The sequence below is a fragment of the Xenopus laevis genome, chromosome 6L (genome assembly GCF_017654675.1).
Source record: "Xenopus laevis strain J_2021 chromosome 6L, Xenopus_laevis_v10.1, whole genome shotgun sequence".
In the NCBI taxonomy this organism is placed as follows: domain Eukaryota; kingdom Metazoa; phylum Chordata; class Amphibia; order Anura; family Pipidae; genus Xenopus; species Xenopus laevis.
Genome location: NC_054381.1, coordinates 69,553,849 through 69,577,251, shown reverse-complemented (window position 1 = coordinate 69,577,251; position 23,403 = coordinate 69,553,849). Strand labels below are relative to the sequence as shown.

Below are 23,403 nucleotides of genomic sequence, written 5' to 3'. Positions count from 1 at the left end.
GGGTCTCTGCAGCAGTTTTGTGTATCATGCAAAATCCAAATAAATTGCATCTAATGCAACCCTGCTGCCCAAATTCCTACTTTTAAATCTTTTTAAAGTATTAATTATTAAAATTGGAATTACACCAGCTTTCCTCCAGACTTTTATGTACTGTAGCCTATGTCAGCCACTGACTTGATTGAGCAGAACCATATGTGCCCCTACTGAGTGGTTTTTGAAATTTGTATTTCAAAAATATTAAGCACATTTGCTTTACCTGTGGCCTTTATAATCTAATTATTTCTATTATTTAAAGCGGCGGTTCACCTTTAAGTTAACTTTAAGTATGTTATAGAATGGCTAATTCTAAGCAACTGTTCTAATTATTTGCCTTCTTCTAAATCTTCACTGACTCCATCTAAAACATATGCCCTGTAAGGCTACAAAGTTATACTGATTGCTGCTTTTTATTACTCATATTTCTATTCAGGGCCTCTCATACCGTATTTATATTCCAGTCTCTTATACAAATCAATACATGGTTGCTAGTGTTATTTGGACCCTAGAAACCAGATTACTGAAAGCACAAACTGAAGAACTGTTGAATTAAAAGCTAAATAACTCAAAAACTCAATAAGCTAAAATAAGCTAAATAACTCAAAAAGTCACAATCTTTTACTTTGTTAAGAGTGATAGCCTTCAAAAGTCCTTTTTGGGTAACCAGGTTCCCCCATACATTTTCTAATATATGGAACATAAACTATACAGTGGGCTCCTGTGTAGGGCATTATAACAACTCTATTACACAACTGGAATTGTGTAATGTAATGTATTTGCTGCATATACGTCTAAATTTCCTGCCATATGCAAATTAACTTCTGCGCTAGGCAGAAATGAACGCTAGCGCATGTTCACTTTCAGTTGCTCGCATTGCCAAAGTAACACTAGCGAAACGCTGCCAGCATTCAGAGCCCACGGCGAAACTCCGCATTCCAGTGAATTAGCGTTGTCTGAACAAATTTTTGCCTGGCAAAGTTTAGCAATGGGTTTGAAGCGGTCACTGGCGAATTTTCACCCTCGAGTAAATCTGCCCCTAGGTTTCTACCTCATAGAAGACAATTCTAATTGTCTGTCAATATCTATTGTGTGTAAAACTATGCGGCAAAAACTCATAGGGATATATTTATCAAAGAGTGAAGTTAGAGACCACAATCTGTTAGCACGAAAAACCGACTCTCTCCATTAATTGCTATGGGATTTTTAAAGGCGTATTTATCAAATGGCGAACTTTCACGTTCACCCTTTCATAAATACACCTTTAAAAATCCCACTGGTACCAACCAGCAATCATGTGTCCAACCACTGGCACATAAGTCAGCCATCATTCACACAACCTCTAGTGCACAAGGCAGCCAATGCATATTCTAGCCACGCATTGTTTGGGACAGGTAACTAGCCCCCATGCATGCAATTTAACAGTGCACAAGTTAGATACCACACATGCAACTCACCAGCTACCAATTCAGTTAGCATTCATTTAATCCACTGTCAGACAAGCAAGCTACATGCCAACATAGACGTAAGCTGCCAACCCTGCCACACTGGCGCCCAAGGCCAGCTGCTGCACAAACCACCAGAGCAAAAGACAGTTATTGCACAAACAAGCATTAGCACACAGGCTAGCTACCATCAATGCCACACAAGTCATCTTCGTCACTTGCATCTCCTGATTGTGGTATGGTGACAAAAAGGTCCCCAGTTTCCTGGGGAAAAGTGATTGATGGAATGTATGTTGGGCCACGGATTCTCAGATATTGTTGCTGAGGTGAGACCAGTAGTGCTGTTAGCAGAGAAACACTATGTCTCTCTGCAAGGTTTTTGTAATTGCTGATCCGGGACTGGTCTTACTGGGAACCCGCAAGAGTAGGGTGGGGCGGATTCCCAAATCCGTAGGCCAGGTTTTCAAGAGGCCCTAGGCCTATTTAGTACACCTGATGCTGAGCAGCAGTGCTGAATGTGTGTGAGACAAACTGCTGGTATTGCTCAGCTTCAGGAGAGAAAACAAAGCATTTATTTTGTGTTAGCCAGGAGGCTGGATATTTCTGTTAAACTGCTGTGTTTCGGTTACCTTCCCCCTGCGAGGGGAAACTTCTGCAGCCGCTGGAAAATAAACGCGGGCAGGAAGCCCTTAAACCGTTCCTGGTGTGTGAAGTCGCCTCTTTTGCAGCCTACCAGCGAGTGAACCCCACAATTGGTGTTTCGGATGCGGCCAGCGATTGCCACACGCGGAAGTTGCCAAACCACAGTAAGTCTCCTGTGGGTATTGTGCGGACTGTATAGCTTATAAGTGGGATTTAAAGAGACAGTGCACTTAAAAGTTGTGAAATGGAGGATGTCCTCAAGGCTTTGCTGCAGTGCACTGCAACTTTACAGAAGGCCCACCAGGAGAGCCAGTTGCTACAGCAGCAGTGTAACGCCACCCAGCAGGAGGCAAATCGTCTGTTGGAGGCCCAGATCACTGCACTGGCGCAGGCTGCAGAGAAAGATCGGCAGCTGCAAGTTGAGGTGGTAAAACAACTGACAGCCAGGGTCTCTGGGGATGCTGCCCTAGTCCCCGGAGTGCCACGCTCCATCCCAGGCAGCCACCTCCTGCAGAGAATGACTGGGCAGGATGATGTGGAGGCCTTCCTCTGTACCTTTGAGAGGACGGCGGAGCAGCAAGCCTGGTCGAGGGAGCAATGGGCGATGATTGTTGCACCACTACTAGTGGGGGATTCCCAGAAAGCTTTTTATGACCTGTCCTCCGAGGACGCAAGGGACTATGACAAGCTGAAGTCTGAAATCCTGCGGAGACTGGGAGTAACCACCTCTGTGAGGGCACAGCGGGTCCACAGTTGGGAATTTAAGGTTAAGGGATCACCCCGCTCCCAGATGTATGATCTCATTAACCTTGTGAAACGCTGGCTACAGGCGGACTTGCTTTCCGCGCCTCAGATAGTGGAAAGGGTCACAATGGACCGATACCTGAGAGCGCTTCCACCTGAATTACGCCGGTGGGTAAGCCAAGGCGACCCAAATACAGCAGACCAGTTGGTGGAGCGATACCTTGCCGCTGAGGACTTCACTACGCGGGCGGTGCCCACCTCGAAGAGGACTCCTGCAGTGGACCGGCTACAGTGGAAAGGCTCAGCCCAGAGGACCCCGGTAATCCAGGTCTAGACTCAACAAGAGGAAGACCCCGTGGAGACAGCCCCCGCCAGACCCGAGGAGCTCCCCAGTGCTGGAGGTGCAGAGAGTGGGGACATATTGCCGCCAACTGCCCAGCTGATCCAGAACCCATGGAGTGTGGAACGGAGGGGAAGTTGTCTCTGTTCGCTCGACCAGGTCTCGTTGCGGATCCTGATGTACCAACTTGTGTCGTCCAGATTGGTAAGCGCACTGTGAATGCACTATTAGACACAGGTAGCTTAGTCACACTGGTAAACACACAGCTCCTGAAGGACTGTCCTTTAACACAGCGTCAAGTAGGAGTGGTGTGTGTACATGGGGACTGTAAGAAATACCCCACAGCCTTAGTGACTTTTGTGACCCCCGCAGGGACTGTGTGCCATGAAGTGGCAGTGTCTCCCATACTCTTGCACAGTGTAATTTTGGGCAGAGACTTTCCCTTATTTCGTGAACTGTGCCAGGAGCAAGCTCCAGAGACTGAGAAAAGTTTTGAGCATGGTGAGGTGAGACCCCACCCTATTGAACTGGATACTTCTATAGAAACTGTTAAGGACAATAGAGTATCTGGGGGAGAGAAAACAGAACCACCCATGTCAGGTGTTATTGTAAGTGGTACCGAGGATGGGTTGGAAGGTAGTGAGTTGTTTCCCTTAGCTGTATTAGCTGGTGAATCTGAGGTAACTGCGGAGACCATTGAGGAACCTAGCATGCCTGAGCTAGAGGTCTCCCGGGATAACTTCGGAACTGCCCAGCTAAGGGACCCGACACTCACTAAAGCTTGGGAAAATGTCAAGGTTAAAAATGGGAACCCCGAAAATCCTGGGGTAGAATGTGTATTTCCCCACCTTGCTGTACAAAATGACTTGCTTTACCATGTGGATAAGGTTCGAGGAGAGATTGTGGAACAGCTAGTGGTCCCACAGCCATATAGGAGAACAGTTCTCAATCTGGCCCATTCTCATCCACTAGGTGGCCACCTAGCGTATGAGAAAACCAAAGACCGAATGCTACAGAGGTTCTTTTGGCCGGGGGTACATGCAGATGTAAAGAACTATTGTGAATCATGCCCCGAGTGTCAGAAATCGGCCCCAATGCCCCATTTTCGCAGCCCATTAGTTCCCTTACCCGTAATCGAAATTCCATTTGATCGTATTGCCATGGACTTGGTAGGGCCACTAATAAAATCTGCTAGGGGGCATCAGTATATTTTGGTAGTCATGGACTACGCCACTCGGTATCCAGAGGCTGTCCCCTTAAGGAACACCTCTTCAAAGACCATAGCTCGAGAGCTGTTCCACATGTTCACCCGCACAGGAATTCCAAAAGAGATCCTTACAGATCAGGGGACTCCCTTCATGTCTAGGGTGATGAAGGAATTGTGCAGGTTTCTCCAAATCAAACAGTTACGCACATCTGTCTATCATCCCCAAACTGACGGGTTGGTGGAAAGGTTCAACAAGACCCTTAAGGGGATGTTAAAAAAAGTGGTGGATAAAGATGGGAGGAATTGGGATTGTTTACTTCCATATCTCATGTTTGCCATTAGAGAAGTCCCACAGGCCTCTACAGGGTTTTCACCCTTTGAGTTGTTGTATGGCCGCCACCCACGAGGGCTGTTGGACGTGGCAAAGGAGACATGGGAGTCTGAAGCCACCCCACACAAAAGTGTCATAGAGCATGTTGCAGACATGCAGGACCGTCTTGCAAAAGTAATGCCCCTTGTGAGAGAACATATGCTTCAGGCCCAGCAAGCTCAAAGCCGCATATATAATAGATCGGCTCGTGTCCGAACTTTCCATCCTGGGGACAGGGTGTTAGTCCTGGTTCCTACGGTGGAAAGTAAGTTCCTGGCCAAATGGCAAGGCCCCTACGAGATTATAGAACGCGTAGGGGACGTTAATTATAAGGTGTCCCAACCAAACAAGCGGAAAAAAGAGCAGCTCTACCATGTTAACTTAATTAAGCCCTGGAAGGATAGGGAATCGCTGTCCGCCTGTCCTGCAGTTGTAGAGGTAAAGATCCCACAGGTGCCTGAGGTAAAAGTGGCTGAGACCCTTACTAACAGTCAGAAGCAGGAGATGAAAGAGTTTCTGATCCGGAATAGACAAATATTCTCAGACCAGCCTGGGCTTACTGATATTATTAAACATGACATTATAACTGGACCTGGGGTTAAAGTCAATGTTAAACCTTACAGGATACCCGAGGCACGACGTCAGGCAGTGACAGAGGAGATTAGAAGGATGTTGGAGCTGGATGTTATTGAGGAGTCCCATAGTGAATGGTCCAGCCCCATTGTCCTTGTCCCAAAACCGGATGGTAGCATCCGATTTTGCAATGACTTCAGAAAGTTAAATGAGGTCAGCAAGTTTGATGCATATCCAATGCCCCGGGTCGACGAACTGATAGAAAGGCTAGGGCAGGCCCGCTACATTACCACCCTAGATCTTACCAAGGGGTATTGGCAGGTACCCCTCACTGAAGGGGCCAAAGAGAAGACTGCGTTTTCCACTCCTGAGGGGCAGTGGCAATATAAACGCCTACCGTTTGGCTTACATGGGGCCCCAGCAACGTTCCAGAGAATGATGGACCGCATTCTCAAACCACATCAAGGTTATGCTTCAGCTTACCTGGACGATGTGGTTATCTTTAGCCCAGACTGGGAAAGTCATTTGCCCCGGGTACAAGCGGTCCTTGACTCTATCTGGAAGGCGGGTCTGACAGCAAATCCCAAAAAGTGTGCAATGGGGTTAGAAGAGGCCCGTTATTTGGGGTATGTGATTGGAAGAGGGGTAGTCAAGCCACAGGTGTCCAAAATTGAGGGAATTCAGGAGTGGCCCCGGCCCAAATCCAAGAAACAAGTGAGGGCCTTTCTTGGGATAGTGGGATATTACAGGAGGTTTGTCCCCAATTTTGCCACCCTAGCAGCCCCACTTACTGACCTCACAAAAGGGAGTAAAGCTGGAACAGTTACATGGACCCCAGAGGCAGAGGAAGCCTTTCTAAACTTGAAGGCATCCCTGTGCAGATACCCTGTGCTGATAGCTCCTGACTTCAAGAAAGAGTTTCTTGTACAGACTGATGCTTCTGAAGTTGGGTTAGGGGCTGTTCTGTCACAAGTAGTGAATGGGGAAGAACACCCAGTAGCATACCTAAGCAGGAAGCTAACCCCCGCTGAATGCAGGTATGCCATTGTAGAGAGAGAGTGCCTGGCCATCAAGTGGGCACTGGAGAGCTTGAGATACTATCTGTTAGGGAGGCAGTTCAAACTTGTCACTGACCATGCCCCACTTAAATGGATGGCCCAAAATAGGGAAAAGAACGCCAGGGTCACCAGATGGTTCTTGTCCCTTCAAAATTTCAAATTCTCAGTAGAACATAGACCTGGAAAGATGCAAGGGAATGCAGATGCTCTCTCCAGGGTACATGCATTAGTGGCATACTGTGCTCAGCCCTACGGGCTTGAGCAGAGGGGGGGGATATGTGGTATGGTGACAAAAAGGTCCCCAGTTTCCTGGGGAAAAGTGATTGATGGAATGTATGTTGGGCCACGGATTCTCAGATATTGTTGCTGAGGTGAGACCAGTAGTGCTGTTAGCAGAGAAACACTATGTCTCTCTGCAAGGTTTTTGTAATTGCTGATCCGGGACTGGTCTTACTGGGAACCCGCAAGAGTAGGGTGGGGCGGATTCCCAAATCCGTAGGCCAGGTTTTCAAGAGGCCCTAGGCCTATTTAGTACACCTGATGCTGAGCAGCAGTGCTGAATGTGTGTGAGACAAACTGCTGGTATTGCTCAGCTTCAGGAGAGAAAACAAAGCATTTATTTTGTGTTAGCCAGGAGGCTGGATATTTCTGTTAAACTGCTGTGTTTCGGTTACCTTCCCCCTGCGAGGGGAAACTTCTGCAGCCGCTGGAAAATAAACACGGGCAGGAAGCCCTTAAACCGTTCCTGGTGTGTGAAGTCGCCTCTTTTGCAGCCTACCAGCGAGTGAACCCCACATGATGCACAGACAACTTCTACAAATGCAATCACTAATGCACAAGCCAGTTGCTGCACCTGCAAAACAGTGGACAACGAGCCAGTATACAATAGGGAAGTTCCTGACACATGCATACCTCTCTCTCTCTCTCTGTTTTTATACAGGTCATGGAACTCCGAGGTAATTTCTAATATCCTGATATTTTGCAACTGGGGGTACTTTATTTATTATAATACACAAATTTCAGTGAGTCATGTGACAGAAATGACATCAGAACTCACCATTTATAACTGATGACATCAGACCTCACCGTTTATAAGGATATCATTTACAAGATATTCATGGCTTTTGTGTATTATATATATTCGAATATAAATTCGAAGAGGACCAGCACTCCGTTTTTCAAAAATCACAAAATTTACTATTACATCACAGTGCCTCCAACGTTTCGGGGGCCTTTATCAAGGATGACCAAGCACCCGAAAAGTGAAATCCGGTGACGGTGGAGGCAGTGTGATGGTTTGGACATGCATGGCTGCCAGTGGCACTGGGACACTAGTGTTTATCCATGATGTGACACAGGACAGAAGCAGCCGAATAAATTCTGAGATGTTCAGAGACATACTGTCTGCTCAAATCCAGCTAAATGCAGTCAAATTGATTGGGAGGTGTTTCATAATGACCCAAAACATACAGCCAAAGCAACCCTGGAGTTTATTAAAGCAAATAAGTGAAATATTCTTGAATGGCCAAGTCAGTCACTTGATCTGAACCCAATTGAGCATGCATTTCACTTGTTGAAGACTAAACTTCAGACAGAAAGGCCCACAAACAAACAGCAACTGAAAGCCACTGCAGTAAAGGCCTGGCAGAACATTAAAAAGGAGGAAACACAGAATCTGGTGATGTCCTTGCGTTCAAGACTTCAGGCTATCATTGCCAGCATAGGGTTTTCAACCAAGTATTACAAATGAACATTTTATTTTCAGTTTATTAATTTGTCCAATTATTTTTGAGCCCCTGAAATGAAGTGATTGTGTTAAAAAAAGGCGTTAGTTCCTCACATTTTTATGCAATCTTTTTGTTCAACCCACTGAATTAAAGCTGAAAGTCTGCAGTTCAACTGCATCTGAGTTGTTTCATTTAAAATTCATTGTGGTAATGTACAGAACCAAAATTAGGAAAAAAAAGTTGCTTCAAATTTAAAGTTCAGTTCCTCTTGTGTAAAGGAGGTGGTTTCTAGTTCTTTGTTCTTTTCTATGTAAAAAATGATCCCCCACTATCTGTCTATATTGTTCCCTTAAAAAGACATTTTCTCCAAAGAAAACAACCCCAATTTTGATAGTCCTTCCTCATAGTTTAATAGTTCCATTCCTCTTACATTTAGTTGCGTGCCCCTGTACAATTTCCGTCTCATAAATATTTTTTTAAGGACCATGACCCAAAACTGCACTGCACACTCACAGTGAGGCTTTACCAGGAATCTGTAAAAATAATGTTTTCATCCCTTGAGTTAATCCACTTTTTCTAGGCAAGACAACAATTTATTTGCTTTAGTAGCCACTTGGTGACTCTGCCTAGTGTTGCACAGTTTGTTGTCAATAGTGATTGGCGAATTTGTCCCTGAAATTCGCAAAAGGGCAAAAATTTGTCAATTTTCACTAATTTATTCGCCGGCTGCGAATCGCGGAAATTCGCTGCGAATTTGCGCCTGGCAAATAAATGCGCCCATCACAGTTGTCAACAAAAATCCGTTTTTCTCAATTGAGGAGGCCCCAATACAAATAGCATTTAGTGTATAATGTGCACTTATGTTATATCTATAAGTGCTGCGTTACATACATGTGAGCAAGGCTTTATAGTTGGCATTATATTATTATATATGTGTGTGTGTTTATATATATATTATAATACTACAATTATATATATTACATTCAAGCTTGTGCACATCTCTAAGGCATTTCAAAATTATTACCTGACTCTTTACAACCTCTCTAAAAGAGACAGAACCATTTTCATTGGTTGAGCCTTAATCTAAATTATCAGAATGTTTGTCACATACAGAAAACAGCATGGACATTTCACTGCATAAATCACATTTATAGATAACAAGCAGTTAAAGAATTTAAATTAGTTTTACTTCAATTGTGTAGATGTGTGCATAACTACAATTTATGCATGGAAATGTCATTATGCAGAAGCCAGGATTTTTGCAAATACAGTATTACTGGCTTCAGGGCCAATTTTGGGCAGAGGCCACCAAGTCACAGGCCTAGGGCGGCAACATGTTTAGGGGAGGCAAGCAAGCACCCCTAATAACATCTATATAACTGACAGTATATCCAAAACAGACCACCCGGAACCTACAGCTCAACGCCTCTACCATGTGACTGTGTTGTATAATAATGAACTCCTTATCTCGCTGAGAAGAGAGAACTGATACATATCTTCTGCTTGGCGTGCGCAGTGAAATCATCACTAGACAGGGCATACATAACACATTTTAGGACATCCTGCAGGGAAATACCTGTCCTTCATGCAATGTCCTAAGCCTTTGGAAAGGTGAATCGGTTGCTTTTACCATCGCTCATCGTCCAAATCTGCACTCACGCCTCCGTCCTCTACTCAGCTGTCAGTTATACAAACTCCACCCTCAGCCTTCTGCCCTCAGCCTTTCACCCTCAGTCTTCTGCCATCAGCCCTCCATCCTTCTCCCTTCATCCTCCGCCCTCAGTCCTCTGCCTACCACCCTCAGTTCTCTTCCTTCAGTCCTCTTCCTTCCTCCCTCACTCACCACTTTAGAAAACTTAGGGACAAGACCGTCGGATGAAAAGAGAGATCTGAGGGGGGAGTGCTGAAGAAAGAGGGTGAAGGGCTGAGCAGGAAGGGCGGAAGGAAGAGGACTGAGGGCGGAGAATGGAGGACGGAGGGCGGAGGACGGAGGGCAGAAGGTGGAGTTCGTATGACTGACGGCTCCGAAGAGAAGGTAGAGGACAGAGGTGTGATTGCAGATTTGGACAATGAGTGACAGCAAAAGCAACCAATGCGCCATTCCGACATGTATGTCGCTGCAGTGTGTCCTAAAATGCGTTCCGTAAGGGCATGTGCACACAACATCGTCACTCTGAACGTGGTCCAGCAGAGTTCTAGTTCTCGTCTCTGCCACGGAGCTGTGCACAGGTCAGTACTGTAGTTCATCTGAATCTGGCTGCCTGGCTGCAATCATCTGCAATGTTCTTTTTTATTTATTGGAAATCTTCTTCCAGTTGATAGGTTAATTGTATAAATAATAATGCTGCTGTGCGGTCTGCTGACTGACTAATGTACTGTAAACAAATGCTGCTGCAGAAATTAATATAAAGTTTTTCCCACAAAAAAAAGCCAAGAAAAATTGCCCAGTGATCAGCTGTCTATTTTCTTTCCTGGTCTGTAATATATTTATTCTTGGGTAACCCCTTATCAACCAGTTCTCCTTTAATGAATTACTTTTCTCTTTGTAGGTTTTATCGGTATCCGTTATTTTTCCAGTTCTAGTAAAGTTACTATCTGACAGGCCTTTAGTGACCCCTGGAGGGTTAAATCTATAGTACAATAGTAGATTATTTATCTCTGTAAATTTTTAATACAAGCTAATCTGAAATTTCCCATCTTCCAATTCCCATAACGTCTACATCTAGATTATTAGATAAAGAAAAAGTTTATTTTACCCGATAATATTTTTTTTCTTTAATCCAAAGGCAGCACAAGTGAATTGACCACTATTTGGACAGAAAGGGGATTAGGTAATTAAACAGTCAGCCAGTTGGATCCTCCTCTGTAAATCTACATTCCTTATACCTTATGCTGCGTATTAACTAGTACAAAGACACATATTAATGCAAGAATTTTATAAGGGTGGGAAAGCTGTGCTGCCTTCAGACTAAAGGTAAGTAAATTTCTTAAGGTAAGTACAAGTATGGGATTTGTTGCTTGGGACCTGGGGTTTTCTGGATAAGGGGTCTTTCTGCAATTTAGCTCTTCATACTATGCATTTTATTATTCCCTTTACATCCTCAGACAGCACAAGTGAGATTTCTTTAGCTAAGAAGCACAGAAAGGGAAGGAAGAAGAATCAATCTACTGGAAGACTTTAGACCCAAACACTGCTTCCTGTCTAACATATCCAACTGATAATGTTTGGAAATCATATGATGGTTGCTCAAAGTGGCAGCTCTGCATATTTAATATGGGACACTGCTGGGTTTTTTTTTTCAATGAGCTGACATTTGTGAAAGAGGCTGCAACTCTTCCAGATTGTAACATTCAAGGATGGTGTATTGTATCCAAAGCTGAGATTTGCACTTTAAATATGCTAGGAGCCAATTCCTTGTCAAATTATTGGAGCATCAAAATATTTAAGATATGGAAGGTATTTCAGTGTTTAGAATAAGAACTGACGTGAATGTCTTTCTGGAGTATTAAAATGTTTTTAAAACTTCTTGAGTAAACCATTGGCTCTGTAATATCATACTATCAGTCTCCAATTTGTTAACTTCATTTTGGGAAAACACCTGATCTTGTCTGTAATCTTGCGATCTTGTCTGTAGAAGAATCCACAAATCTTCCGAAAAGAGTTTGAGTATATCCAGAAACCAGATTCTCCTTGACCATAAGGATAGAATGTCTCTGACTAAAGCATGATCCTGTTGTATCCTTTGAGTGACTTGCAAAATCATCGGAGTTGGAGGTTAAATGTATGCTAGATTGAAAGAACCATTGAAAAGTTATTGACCTCACAACCAGGAATGTGGGCTTGTTCTGGCAACTTGTTGGCTACTTTGTGGTTATAAGGTTTATTTGGGAATTACTTAAAGGGATACTGTAATTGGAAAATCTGACATGGGGCTAGACATATTGTCATGTGACTTGTGCTCTGATAAACTTCAATCACTCTTTACTGCTGTATCACCCCCCTCCCTTTTTCCCCCCAGCAGCCAAACAAAAGAACAATGGGAAGGTAACCAGATAGCAGCTCCCTAGCACAAGATAACAGCTGCCTGGTAGATCTAAGAACAGCACTCAATAGTAAAAACCCATGTCTCACTGTGACACATTCAGTTACATTGAGAAGGAAAAACTGCAGCCTGCCAGAAAGCTTTTCTCTCCTAAAGTGCAGGCACAAGTCACATGACTGGGGGCAGCTGGGAAATTGACAAAATGTCTAGCCCCATGTCGGATTTCAAAATTGAATATAAAAAAAATCTGTTTGCTCTTTTGAGAAATGGATTGCACTGCAGAATTCTGCTGGAGTAGCACTATTAACTGATGCTTTTTGAAAAAAACATGTTTTCCGATGACAGGATCCCTTTAATGATTACCTATCTGAAGAAATACTTCCTGGTTCAGAGACCTCTCTCACTGACTCTCACTCTAATTTTTATCTACTCATTAGGTTTGCTAGGGTGTTGTTCTTGCCCTTTATATGTAAGCTGACAGGTTAAACAAATTCAGATGAGAAGATCTGATGATTCAAATAGGAAATGTAGTTTGATTTAACAAAGGCCACCTTTTTCTGTACAGTATTTGGTGATGTGAAGATAGGAGCTCTTGCCAAAATTGAGCTCCCTGAAATTTGAATAATATCTGCTATCCTTCACTGACCATAAACCTTATGCACTGAAGACGAGCAACCCAACTTTGTGGAAGGTATCTCCTTGCAAGAGACTCTGAGTATGTAACCACACGTGGAGGGATGATCTTGTTTCCTTGGATATGTAAAGAGTCTGTTCCAATGAGTTGACATCTCTGTTCCATTAGGCCAAATTTCTGACTGAAGAGTTCTGATATGAGTTCTCGCCAATGGAACTGCATCTATTAAAGAAGTCATTATCCATAGTAGTTTTATGGCTTGCTGAAAAGACAGCAGCAGGTGATGTGAAGAGTCTATGATTAGATTAAGAAACTTCACCCTGGTAGACGGTATAAGATTTAACTTCACAAGATTTAATAGCTCAACTAGCAAAATTAGAGTCTGGATTACACTGTTCTTAGGTTCCAGCATCTGTTGCATGGAGAAAGCCTTCAATAGCCATTTGTAGAAATAGGGCACTATAAGGACACCTCTTTGCCTTTAGACAGCAACTGCAAAATTACTTTTGTAAAAACCCTTACCACAGTAGCAATGGCAGTTCTCCATGAGAGCAGCAACTCTTAAAAACTGCCTGATAACAGTGGCATAACTAGATATTACTGGGTCTCACAGCACATTATTTTTCAGGCACCCAAAATGTCTACAAGTTGACCAGTTTTACCAATATTTATTGAAATTGTACATGAATTATGGCCTCTTTGGCCCCTATACCTCCTAGACTTCCCTGCAGCCACATGGTCTGCTTCCTCTATCGTTACGCCCCTGGCTAGGAATGTGAAAGTATGCATTTGACAGGGCTAACTGAACTGAATGATCATAAGATGATCTTGGCCTCTAGGTCTATTTACTAGAGTAAACCCCAACAACAACAGCTGATTTATAGCTTAACATATAGGCGTGGTGGCTTGTTGTGTTGCTGGTTTTATTGTAGATGGGGTAATATGTATTTTCAAGAGCTAAATTACTAAAATAAAAAAATTGTTAATGATATCTGATGATTTGCCACATTAATTGATACTAAATATAACCTACTAAATCTTCATTTTTAGGATTAAATACTAGGATTAAGATGCAAAAAGTTTTTTTTACTGTGAGAGCTTGTAAGCAGTTGTAATAGCAGATACATCAGGTAGTTTCAAAAAAGGGTTGGTGCCTTTTTGAAAAAATACAGGGTTATTAAAATTACCTTTTAGTCCAAAGTTGATCCAGGAACTGGTTCAAATTACAAATTGGCAAAATTGAGATGAATTGGGGAGACTTTAGATGTGGTTTTTCGCCTTCCTCTGCAGGAAGCATTAAGCAGTTAGGCAGACTCACTTAGACAAAAAAGTTGAATTTTGCATACGTGAGTCTTTTTTAACCTAATCCACTATGTTAGTATGTTAGTGAGATACAGTAGACTGTTAAAATTAGTCCCACTACTCTTGCTGTGCAGTAAACATTTTATGGGTGCAAACAAGCATTTAACTGCAATGTGTGTTGTGCTGTCCCACAGGTGACAAAACATCCAAAAATACATGTGTATATAACCAAACTCAAATTGATATTGTTAACATAGCTTATCCATGTAATTGCACAAAAATGATGGCAATTTTGCATTATACTCAAGTGAACTGTTTTAAAAAAGGCAATTTTGGTTTACTTCAGTTTTGTATTTATATCATATTTATTTATTTATTAAGCACAGCAGATATAGCAGTACTTTACATGGCTTAAAACACAAAGAGGGGTAGGCTAATTATAAATTAGACAGTGAATATAAATATTTAAGTTCAATGTGTTTCAATACACTGAGAATACAGTCAGTGTGGAGCTTACCTTGTGCTAGAGTATATCAGAGAGGTGGTGCTATCAGTGATAAAGGTTTTATGTTTGACTTACCTCTTGAAGTGATCTGTATACTCTGCTGAGCTAAGTGCAGGGCTCCAGAGGGAGTGTATAGGAAGATGGGGGGGATTTACAAAGGAGCCAAAAAGGGCTCTGAAGGATAGGATAAGAATTTTATACTTAAAGGAGTAAGAAAGCTCCAATCCAAGGGGGTGCACCAAGGATTGTAATGACTCACCTGATACTCCAAGCCAGTGTTCCTTGTAGCAGAAAACTGCACTGGCCCGGGGCACTTGCGAATGAGCAGTTATCTTCCTAGTTATATGTTGCAGTAATCTATCATTGAAACAAAGTTTCTTTTGGACATTTGTTGCCCTTGTTGGAGATGTTCTGTTTGCTGTTACCCGACAGGTAGGCATTTATTCTTGTGTTCCCATGAGTTAACAGAGGTGTCTGTATTGATGGGACCATAGATAAGCACTGAACACTGCATTTGGCTTATAATTGTTGCAGCTCTGAGGCAGTAGATTTCATTGTTACTATGACAACACCAGGATTCTTCATCAAAATATTACTTTGTTCCCTTGCTTTAGCTATTTTAGGCACATATATAAGCTTCTGTGAATCTTTGCTTTAGCTGTTATAATGACAATTTTATTGCTGCATTCATAATTCTTGCTTTTTTTTGTATTTATGTAAAAGTGAACCCTTTAAAAATGCTATTGCTTCTTATTTTAATCAGGATAGTATACATGGACATAGCATTTCTCTGATGTCTAACACTGAATTCATCACAAAATAAGATACTGATAACTAGAAATGCTAGGCACTTATTAATTATATTTTTTTAATTTTGCAATCCTGCAAAAATACAGTAAGCATTGCATAATACCAAGTTGCAAACATTTAGCTAAGTCTTAACCCTTTGGAACCAAGCAAAGCCTCCATCAGAAATTTTGGGGCCCCATACAAGTATTTATCTGGAGCCCTCATGAACAGAAGCTCATAGGACCAACATGTTTGACCTTGTGCACACTACACAAACAAATTTCTAAATAATTTAATTGAATAACTAGGTATAAATATTGAAGAGAAACTGCAATATGCTGGGTACCCAAAACCTATAGGTGGCACAGGCACAATAGGGGGCCCAGTGGGCCTTTGACTGTTAAGCATTTGAAATGTATGTTTTTGGAAAATGTCTTCTTCCCAAGTAGTAGGGGCTCAATGAGCTTGATGTGGGCCCCAATAACTAGTCATTCCACTGCTAAAAAATTCAAGTAGGAGATAGCACATGTAATTCAGTAAGTACAGGGCTGTCCAACTGGTGGCCCGTGAACCCCCTTGTGTGACCCCCCCCACATGAAAGTCTGCTTGCTGTGTCTACTTACTATGTGCAAGATTTAAAAGGTATCACTACTGAGATTAACTGGCCCCTGCATTGTTGAAATCTCAAATTCCGACTGTAATACCCTGTATTGTTCATACATGTAATCCCCCCTACATTGTTCACACCTTTAACACCTCTATTGTTCACACCCTAAAGCCCTGTACTGTTCACACCTGAGACACAGACTGAAACTGCCCACATTGTTCCCCTGTTCACACTCATATAAACTGCTGGAGGGGCACCAGCACTGTGTCACTGTATGAAGCACAGTGTGAACTGTCCATTTTAGAGTCCTGATAGGTTTCCCTGTCTCCTGCTCTGTTCTGCCTTCCTTATGCTCCCTGTGCTTGCCCAGTGCTGCTTGGGTGTGCCATTCTCTGCTTTCACAGTGCTTCTTGGGTGTGCCATTCTCTGCTTGCCCAGTGCTGCTTGGGTGTGCCATTCTCTGCTTGCCCTATGCTACCTGTGGGATGTAAGCCTGGTAGGAGTTTGTTCTGGGGGTTTGTTAGCATTTGGAAATTGTTGTTAGGGGACCCTAAGGTGTTTAATCCTGTGTTGGGGGGTTGTTGTTGTTGTTATGTTTTGGGTAGCCAAGGATGAGTAGAGTACAACAGTGCTTTATTAGCAGAGTCATGCAGGCATTACACAACAGTAAGCTTTCACTTTTAAGCTACCAGAAAGTATGCACAGTATAAGTATGAGCACAGTGACATCTACAGGCCATTTGCATGAACACCACAGTTGTATTATCCACAGGGGAGGAGGAGGCATATGGATTTAATCCATATGAGTGATGAGGGATATCCCTGCAGTGAGCACCAACCATTTGATTTTTTGGTGTGCCACCACCGTTAATGTGGTTTTGTGGTAATGTGGGTGTGGTTTACAGTGGGTGTGGTTTAAATGGGGGAGTGGTCAACACTGACTTCCATTATTGGCCCTCCACCACGTAGGCCAGAAAAATTTCGGCCCTCAGTAACACAGAAGTTGGACATCACTGTAAGTAGTTTGCAATATAAATAGCTATGTTACTCTATAATAAGTAGTTCATATAAATAGTTCAGTTATTGAATGGATAGTAAGTAATTCAATTCATGATGGGCAGTGGCATTTGCTCTAAGTTTAAAGGAAAACTATACCCCCCAAACAATGTAGGTCTCTATTAAAAGATACTGAGTAAAACAGCTCATGTGTAAAATCCTGCTTCATGTAAATAAACCATTATCATAATAATATACTTTTCTAGTAGTATGTGCCATTGGGTAATCATAAATAGAAAATTGCCATTTTAAAAAATAAGGGCCGCCCCCTGAGATCTTAAGATTCACTGTGCACACATACAAACCACATGTAAGGTCACATGAGCCAATTAACAGACAGAGTTCTGCCTTTTGCTTCCTCACTTCTTCCTGTTACAGTTAGAGTTGTAGTATTTCTGGTCAGGTGATCTCTGAGGCAGCACAGATAGAGTCACGAAATGGTGGTTCAAGGCAAGAGATGTAAAAGGGCAATATTTATGTAAATATATATTCCAGTTTGGTAAGATTCTTTAATATGTCATTCAATTTGATATGTGTTGCTTAAGTATTCATTTTGGGGGTATAGTTTTCCTTTAACTCTACGCATATTCCTGCCCCTGTTACTAAAGATTCCATAACAGTAACATAGGTTTTTGCAAAAGATACGTTAATGGTATAAGGTTATGGACCCAATGATCTTGCTGTTGGGCCCAATAACTATCTATTCCAAAAGTTCATGCAGGTGATAGCCCATATAATGAAGTAATTAGATTATATAACAAACAGCTGATGTTACTCTATAATAAGCAGTTTAAATAAATATTAAATTCCTAATAAATTAGTCAGTTAATAAAGGATTAGTGGAAGTTACCTTAAAGGGGTGGTTTACATTTAGGTGGTTATTATTTATTAAACCTCAAATTTTTATGGTTGGGCTTTTTTGGGCAAAAACTTTAATTTTTCGAGATTTATTATACCTAATCTGAAAATCCATTATCTCAGACCTGTCAAAGTCTTTGTCAATGGGAGAAGCACCTATCCTAATATGAAGTTATCGTGAACTATGCTGGCTTTAGCCAGAAAGCCAGCCTTTTCGGGGTTTCATGCAAAAACTTCAGAAAAAAATGCAGAACAATTCATACGATCTGGGTTTTTGTTCGATTGTATCAAGTTTTTTCAGGATCTGATTAAATCAAGTTTTACTTATTAATAAATAAGATAAAAGTGGGTATAGGGGTTTGGTCAAGCTTTTTTATTAATAATATGAGATAATTTCGGATTTTAGTAAATGACCCCCTTAGTATATTATACAATGGCTAATTCTTAGCAACTTTTCAATTGGCCTTCATTATTTCATTTTATTCTAGTTTTTGAATTATTTGCCTCTTTCTTCTTTTTCCAGTGTTCAAATGGGGGTCACTGACCCCATCTAAAAATAAAATCTCTATAAATGCTCTATAATTGTGTTATTGCTTCTTTTTATTACTCATGTTTCTATTCAGGACCTCTTCTATTCATATTTTAGTCTCATATTCAAATCAATGCATGGTTGCTAAGGTAATTTTGACCCTAGCAACAAGATTTCCAAAACTGCAAATTGGAGAACTGCTGAATAAAAAGCTAAATAACTCAAAAACCACATATAATAAAAATTGGAAAATAATTGCAAAGTGTCTCGAATATCATTCTCTACATCATACTAAAAGCTAATTTAAAGGTGAAAAACCCCTTTAAGTTCTTTATTATTGGTGGTATATTCTACAGAGCATATCTGCTATATAACCTAGGCTTTTTCTCCTTTGAATGGCTGCCCCCACTGCTACACAACATCTTTATTTATTATTATTTCATTTATTTAATACTATATACCTATAGTAGTATTTCTGAAGCAAACACACTGGTTTTACCAGTGCAAGGCAACTGTATATTATATTTAAATTACTGTATATTATATTTTAATTACTGTATATTTAATTTTTGGTCTTACTGTTCTTTTGACTGACGGTTTATATCATATTAAAGAATCTTACCAAAGAATATATATCAGTAAATATAACACTTTTTTATCCTTTTTCCTTGAGCCACAATTTTGTGGTGGTCTGTGTGCTCCCGCAGAGATAGCCTAACCAGAAATAATACAGCTCTAACTGTAACAGGCATTAATTGCCTGAAGTCACCTAATATGTGTGTGTTTAGTTTGTTTGTGTGCACCATGAGCTGCAGTACTTAAAATTAAAATTTTCTATTTAGAATTACCTGATGGCACATACTTATATAAAAAGTGTATTTTTATGAAAATGGTTATTTAGATTAAGCAAGGTGAGCTGTTTTATGCAATATGTTTTTACATTGTTCAGGTGGTATAATGTTGAACAACATTTTACTGCTCACTCAGTCCAATCTGTGCAGCTGTAGATTACCATCAACAGCGCCGGATTTCATTGCCGGCTGCCCCTAGGCCGCACGGTCCGACCAGGCGGCGCACGGTCCTAGCGCCCACCTACACCTCCCCTTCCCAGCGCGCCGACGAAAAAAACACCGGCGCAGCTGCTGTAATTGAATGGGGACGCACACGTCCCCATAATGCGGCTGGGCGGCATGCCGCCCTTATTTTTTGCCGTCCTAGGCCCGGGCCTATGCGGCCTTGCTGCAAATCCGGGCCTGACCATCAACTTTTAACTCCACCTGGCAAACTATTGCCCTTCTGATATTGTTGAGCATCTACTACCAACATCCTATTCCAGCCCATGCTTCTCAGGTTAATACCCAAATTGAATTAAATGCAGCCTTTAATAGCCTTTACCTCAAACAGTTGATAAATGCTCTGCTCCTTCTGACCATCCATGAAGGCCACTACAAACCCCCATCACTTACATGAGTTGCCACACTGTCTCGGCAGCCTGCTCATCCATCCTGGCAATAGTAATGGTTGCAGATCATGCAGCCCAACCTGTCAGTCTGCAAATGCAAACTGTATTCACGACCAGGCTGCCACAGGAATACAGTATATTATAATGCTACAAGTATTCTGATATGAAATTCTAAATGGTGCACATATTTAGGAATAAGCTACTTATAAAAACTACTAAAGATAAAGTGTAAGTGGAACTGAAGGTTATATTCTGTACATAATGTTTATTAAGGGGCAGATGTATTAAGGGTCGAATATCGAGGGTTAATTAACCCTCGATATTCGACTGGCGAATTAAAATCCTTCGACTTCGAATATCGAAGTCGAAGGATTTTGTGCAATTCGTTCGATCGAACGATTCGAAGGATTTTAATCCATCGATCGAAGGACTATCCTTCAATCAGAAAAAACTTGGAAAGCCTATGGGGACCTTCCCCATAGGCTAACATGGACTTCGGTATCTTTTAGGTGGCGAACTAGGGGGTCGAAGTTTTTCCTTAAAGAGATGGTACTTCTATTATCGAATGGTCGAATAGTCGAACGATTTTTAGTTCGAATCGTTCGTTTCGAAGTCGAAGTCATAGTCGAAGGTCGAAGTAGCGCATTCGATGGTCGAAGTAGCCCAAAAAACAGTTCGAAATTCGAAGTTTTTTTTCTTCTATTCCATCACTCGAACTTAGTGAATGGGCCCCTAAATGTTTTTGTAGCACCCTATTATGTGTGCAGACTGTTTGAACATTATAATGCGGGACTATAATTAGTATTAATGGACAATGGATTACTAAATTGCTCCCTGATGTGATAAAACAGAGACTGCAAACGTTTGATATTTCTGGAGGCAGAACTATTGCTTGGGGTTAAGAACTACATTTCCAAGAAGCCCTTGCTACAGGAAGTGCATGGAGACAGCTAATAAGGAGCCCAACCCAGGAACCGGAAGGGGAGGGGGAATTAACCAGCAAGGAGGACTGTGCTGTGCTAGAAGACTTAGTGACTGGGGCAGTTGTGTTGCAGCCAGGATTAGTGATTAGTCAGAAAGAGAAACTGTCACTAATCTGCAGAGGAAGACACTGCAGTTTTGCTGAAAGTTGGTTCCTGTTATTCCCTGGAGGGAAAGTGCACAAGGTCCCAGTAGCCAGTGTGATCCTGGGTTGTGGCTTTCCAGCCATTTTTGATCAGTAGGAAAATCCAGTGAGAGGAGAAGCAGAGTTCCTGATAAACTGTGAGTCATCATTAACCCTTGCCCTGCCAGTTTGGAAGATTAATATTCAGCCTTAGAATATCTGTGAGACTGTGTGGTTTCTATGGAAAGAGAAGCCCCTAAATTGTGCCTCAGATGTGCCTTTTTGTTATTACAATCATCAGCTGAGAGTGTTGCAGTGAACCAGTAAAGTTACTGAAGGTGTCACCTCATCAACCTGCAAGGATTATAAGTAAGGCTGACAGCATTGCACTCATCACAAGGGGCTCCCACCGGTACACACACTATATCCAGCTGGCAACTTGTTGGGAGAGACTTAGGTGTGCACACCAGGGTTACACTGGGGCTATTCTTACAGCTGTTATTGTTGTTATATTATTGTTATTTACTACTATTCTAAGTAACTAATCTCTTTTCTTACAGCTTCAGCTGTTAAATAAAATAAGGCTGTGCCTGTTGCATTGCCATTCTTGTTTGTCTGTTCACTGGATCTGGGGTGTCACCAGTATACTTTGCAAGATCATACCCAATAGCACAAATTCATAACACACTCACGGGTGTTCTACATTTGGGGGCTCGTCCGGGATTGGGCTTCACTTACTGGTACTGACTATGCCCATTTCCCTCAGAAGTTAGCAGACATTCCAAAGATTAAATATGGATCCTCAAGCTGTTGCACAGTGGTGTGAAGCTGTAAATGCCAACCCAGATCATTGCCTGGCACTGCTGCTTCCTACAAAGGATATGACTTCTAAACAGATATATCAGCTAATGGATGAGGTAATTCCCCAGAGCCGCTGCTTCATAAGAGGCATGAAAAGACACCCTGTTACTGATACCACTAATGTATTATTGGAGTGGGATTGCCAGATACTAAGCTTGGATGTGCTCCCTACTGTAGAGTTTGGAAAGGAGGGTCACAAAGCCCAGCTAGTCTTTCCCCTAGAAAACCCACATGCCACTTCCACTGCTACTGGATTATCTTCAGCTGCATCTCCAACTATAGGTTCAGAATTTATAACTGCTCTTGGCATCCTTGTAGAGAAATGCAAAAAGAGCAGCGCTTCGTATCCTGGGTTTGGCTATCGCAAGCTGCGGTCCTTCTCTGGGTCACAGCCTGTTCCTACAGGGGAAGATGATTATGAGTCCTGGATGGAACAGACTATGCAAGTCCTGGATGAATGGGATATCCCTGAAGCCCACAAGAAACAAAGAATATCTGAGAGTTTGAGGGGAGCAGCTGCAGATACTGTGCGGAATCTGAAGCTCAGTAAACAAGACTGCACTGCCTATGACTATTTGGAAGCCTTGCAGGATGTGTTTGGCAGAACTGAAAAAGCAGCTGACCTACTATACCAGTTTGAGCACACCTATCAGGAGCCGGGGGAGAAACTATCAGACTACATTCGACGTCTAGATAAGACCCTACACCAGATATTGCTAAAGAAGGGTTTGGATCCCAAATTGGTGGACAAGGTAAGAGTGAAACAGATTTGGCAGGGGGCCCAACCCCTTGACCCCATCATGCTAAAGTTGAGACTGAAAGGAGGGGAAGAAACTCTTATTTACAATCAACTGATTAAAGAAGTCAGAGAGGAAGAGGCCAGACTGGAGGAAAAAGGATCTATGGCGAACTCTAGATCTGTACTAAAAGTTGGAGTCAAAACTATATGCCCTATGGAATCGAGCAAAGAGGTTACCCAGTTGAGGGCACAACTAGACATGCTAACTGAACTAGTAACCCAATTAGCCAAGACTCATGTATCTACTCCAGAGTTGGCTGGCACTATGCTCAGTACAGCAGCTGCAGAAACTGAGAAGCCTCTTCATACCCAAGCTCACTCTGGTGGAAACACAGAGATATGTTACAAGTGTGGCGAGCCAGGCCATTATAGAAGACAATGTTGCAATGAACCAAATCCAAAGAAGGTAATTGACAAATTATCAAAATTATTGAATGAGGAGAAGAGAAAGGCACAGGGAAACTACAAAGTACAAGCTGGGTGCCCATCTAAAGAAAGCTCCAGGAAAACCTACAGGATCTCTAAAGGGCGAGAGGCAGCCACCCCAAACAAAAAGATTGACTCGTTTTCACAACCTCCAATACCTCCCCATCAAATTACAAAAAAATATAAATGTGATAGTAATCCACTCAAATGGCATACTGACACAGCAAAAGGACACCTACGAAATCGAAAGAACAACATCACAGTTAACTGTCAACAAGGTGGACCAGAC

General features: G+C 42.1%; 1 protein-coding gene across 3 annotated transcripts in view; it reads right to left on the bottom strand.

The window, feature by feature from the left end:
- Window positions 1-23,403, bottom strand: part of LOC108719025 (cAMP-regulated phosphoprotein 21-like) — an 89,149-nt gene that overhangs the window by 45,921 nt on the left and 19,825 nt on the right. The window contains exon 1 of one of the 3 annotated variants that reach the window (XR_001936136.2): window positions 14,883-15,103. The exons of the other annotated variants lie outside the window; for them this stretch is intronic. The gene's annotated coding sequence lies outside the window, so the exon portion shown is untranslated. Of the gene's footprint in view, window positions 1-14,882; window positions 15,104-23,403 lie in introns of those variants that run through there. 3 annotated transcript variants of the gene reach the window in all.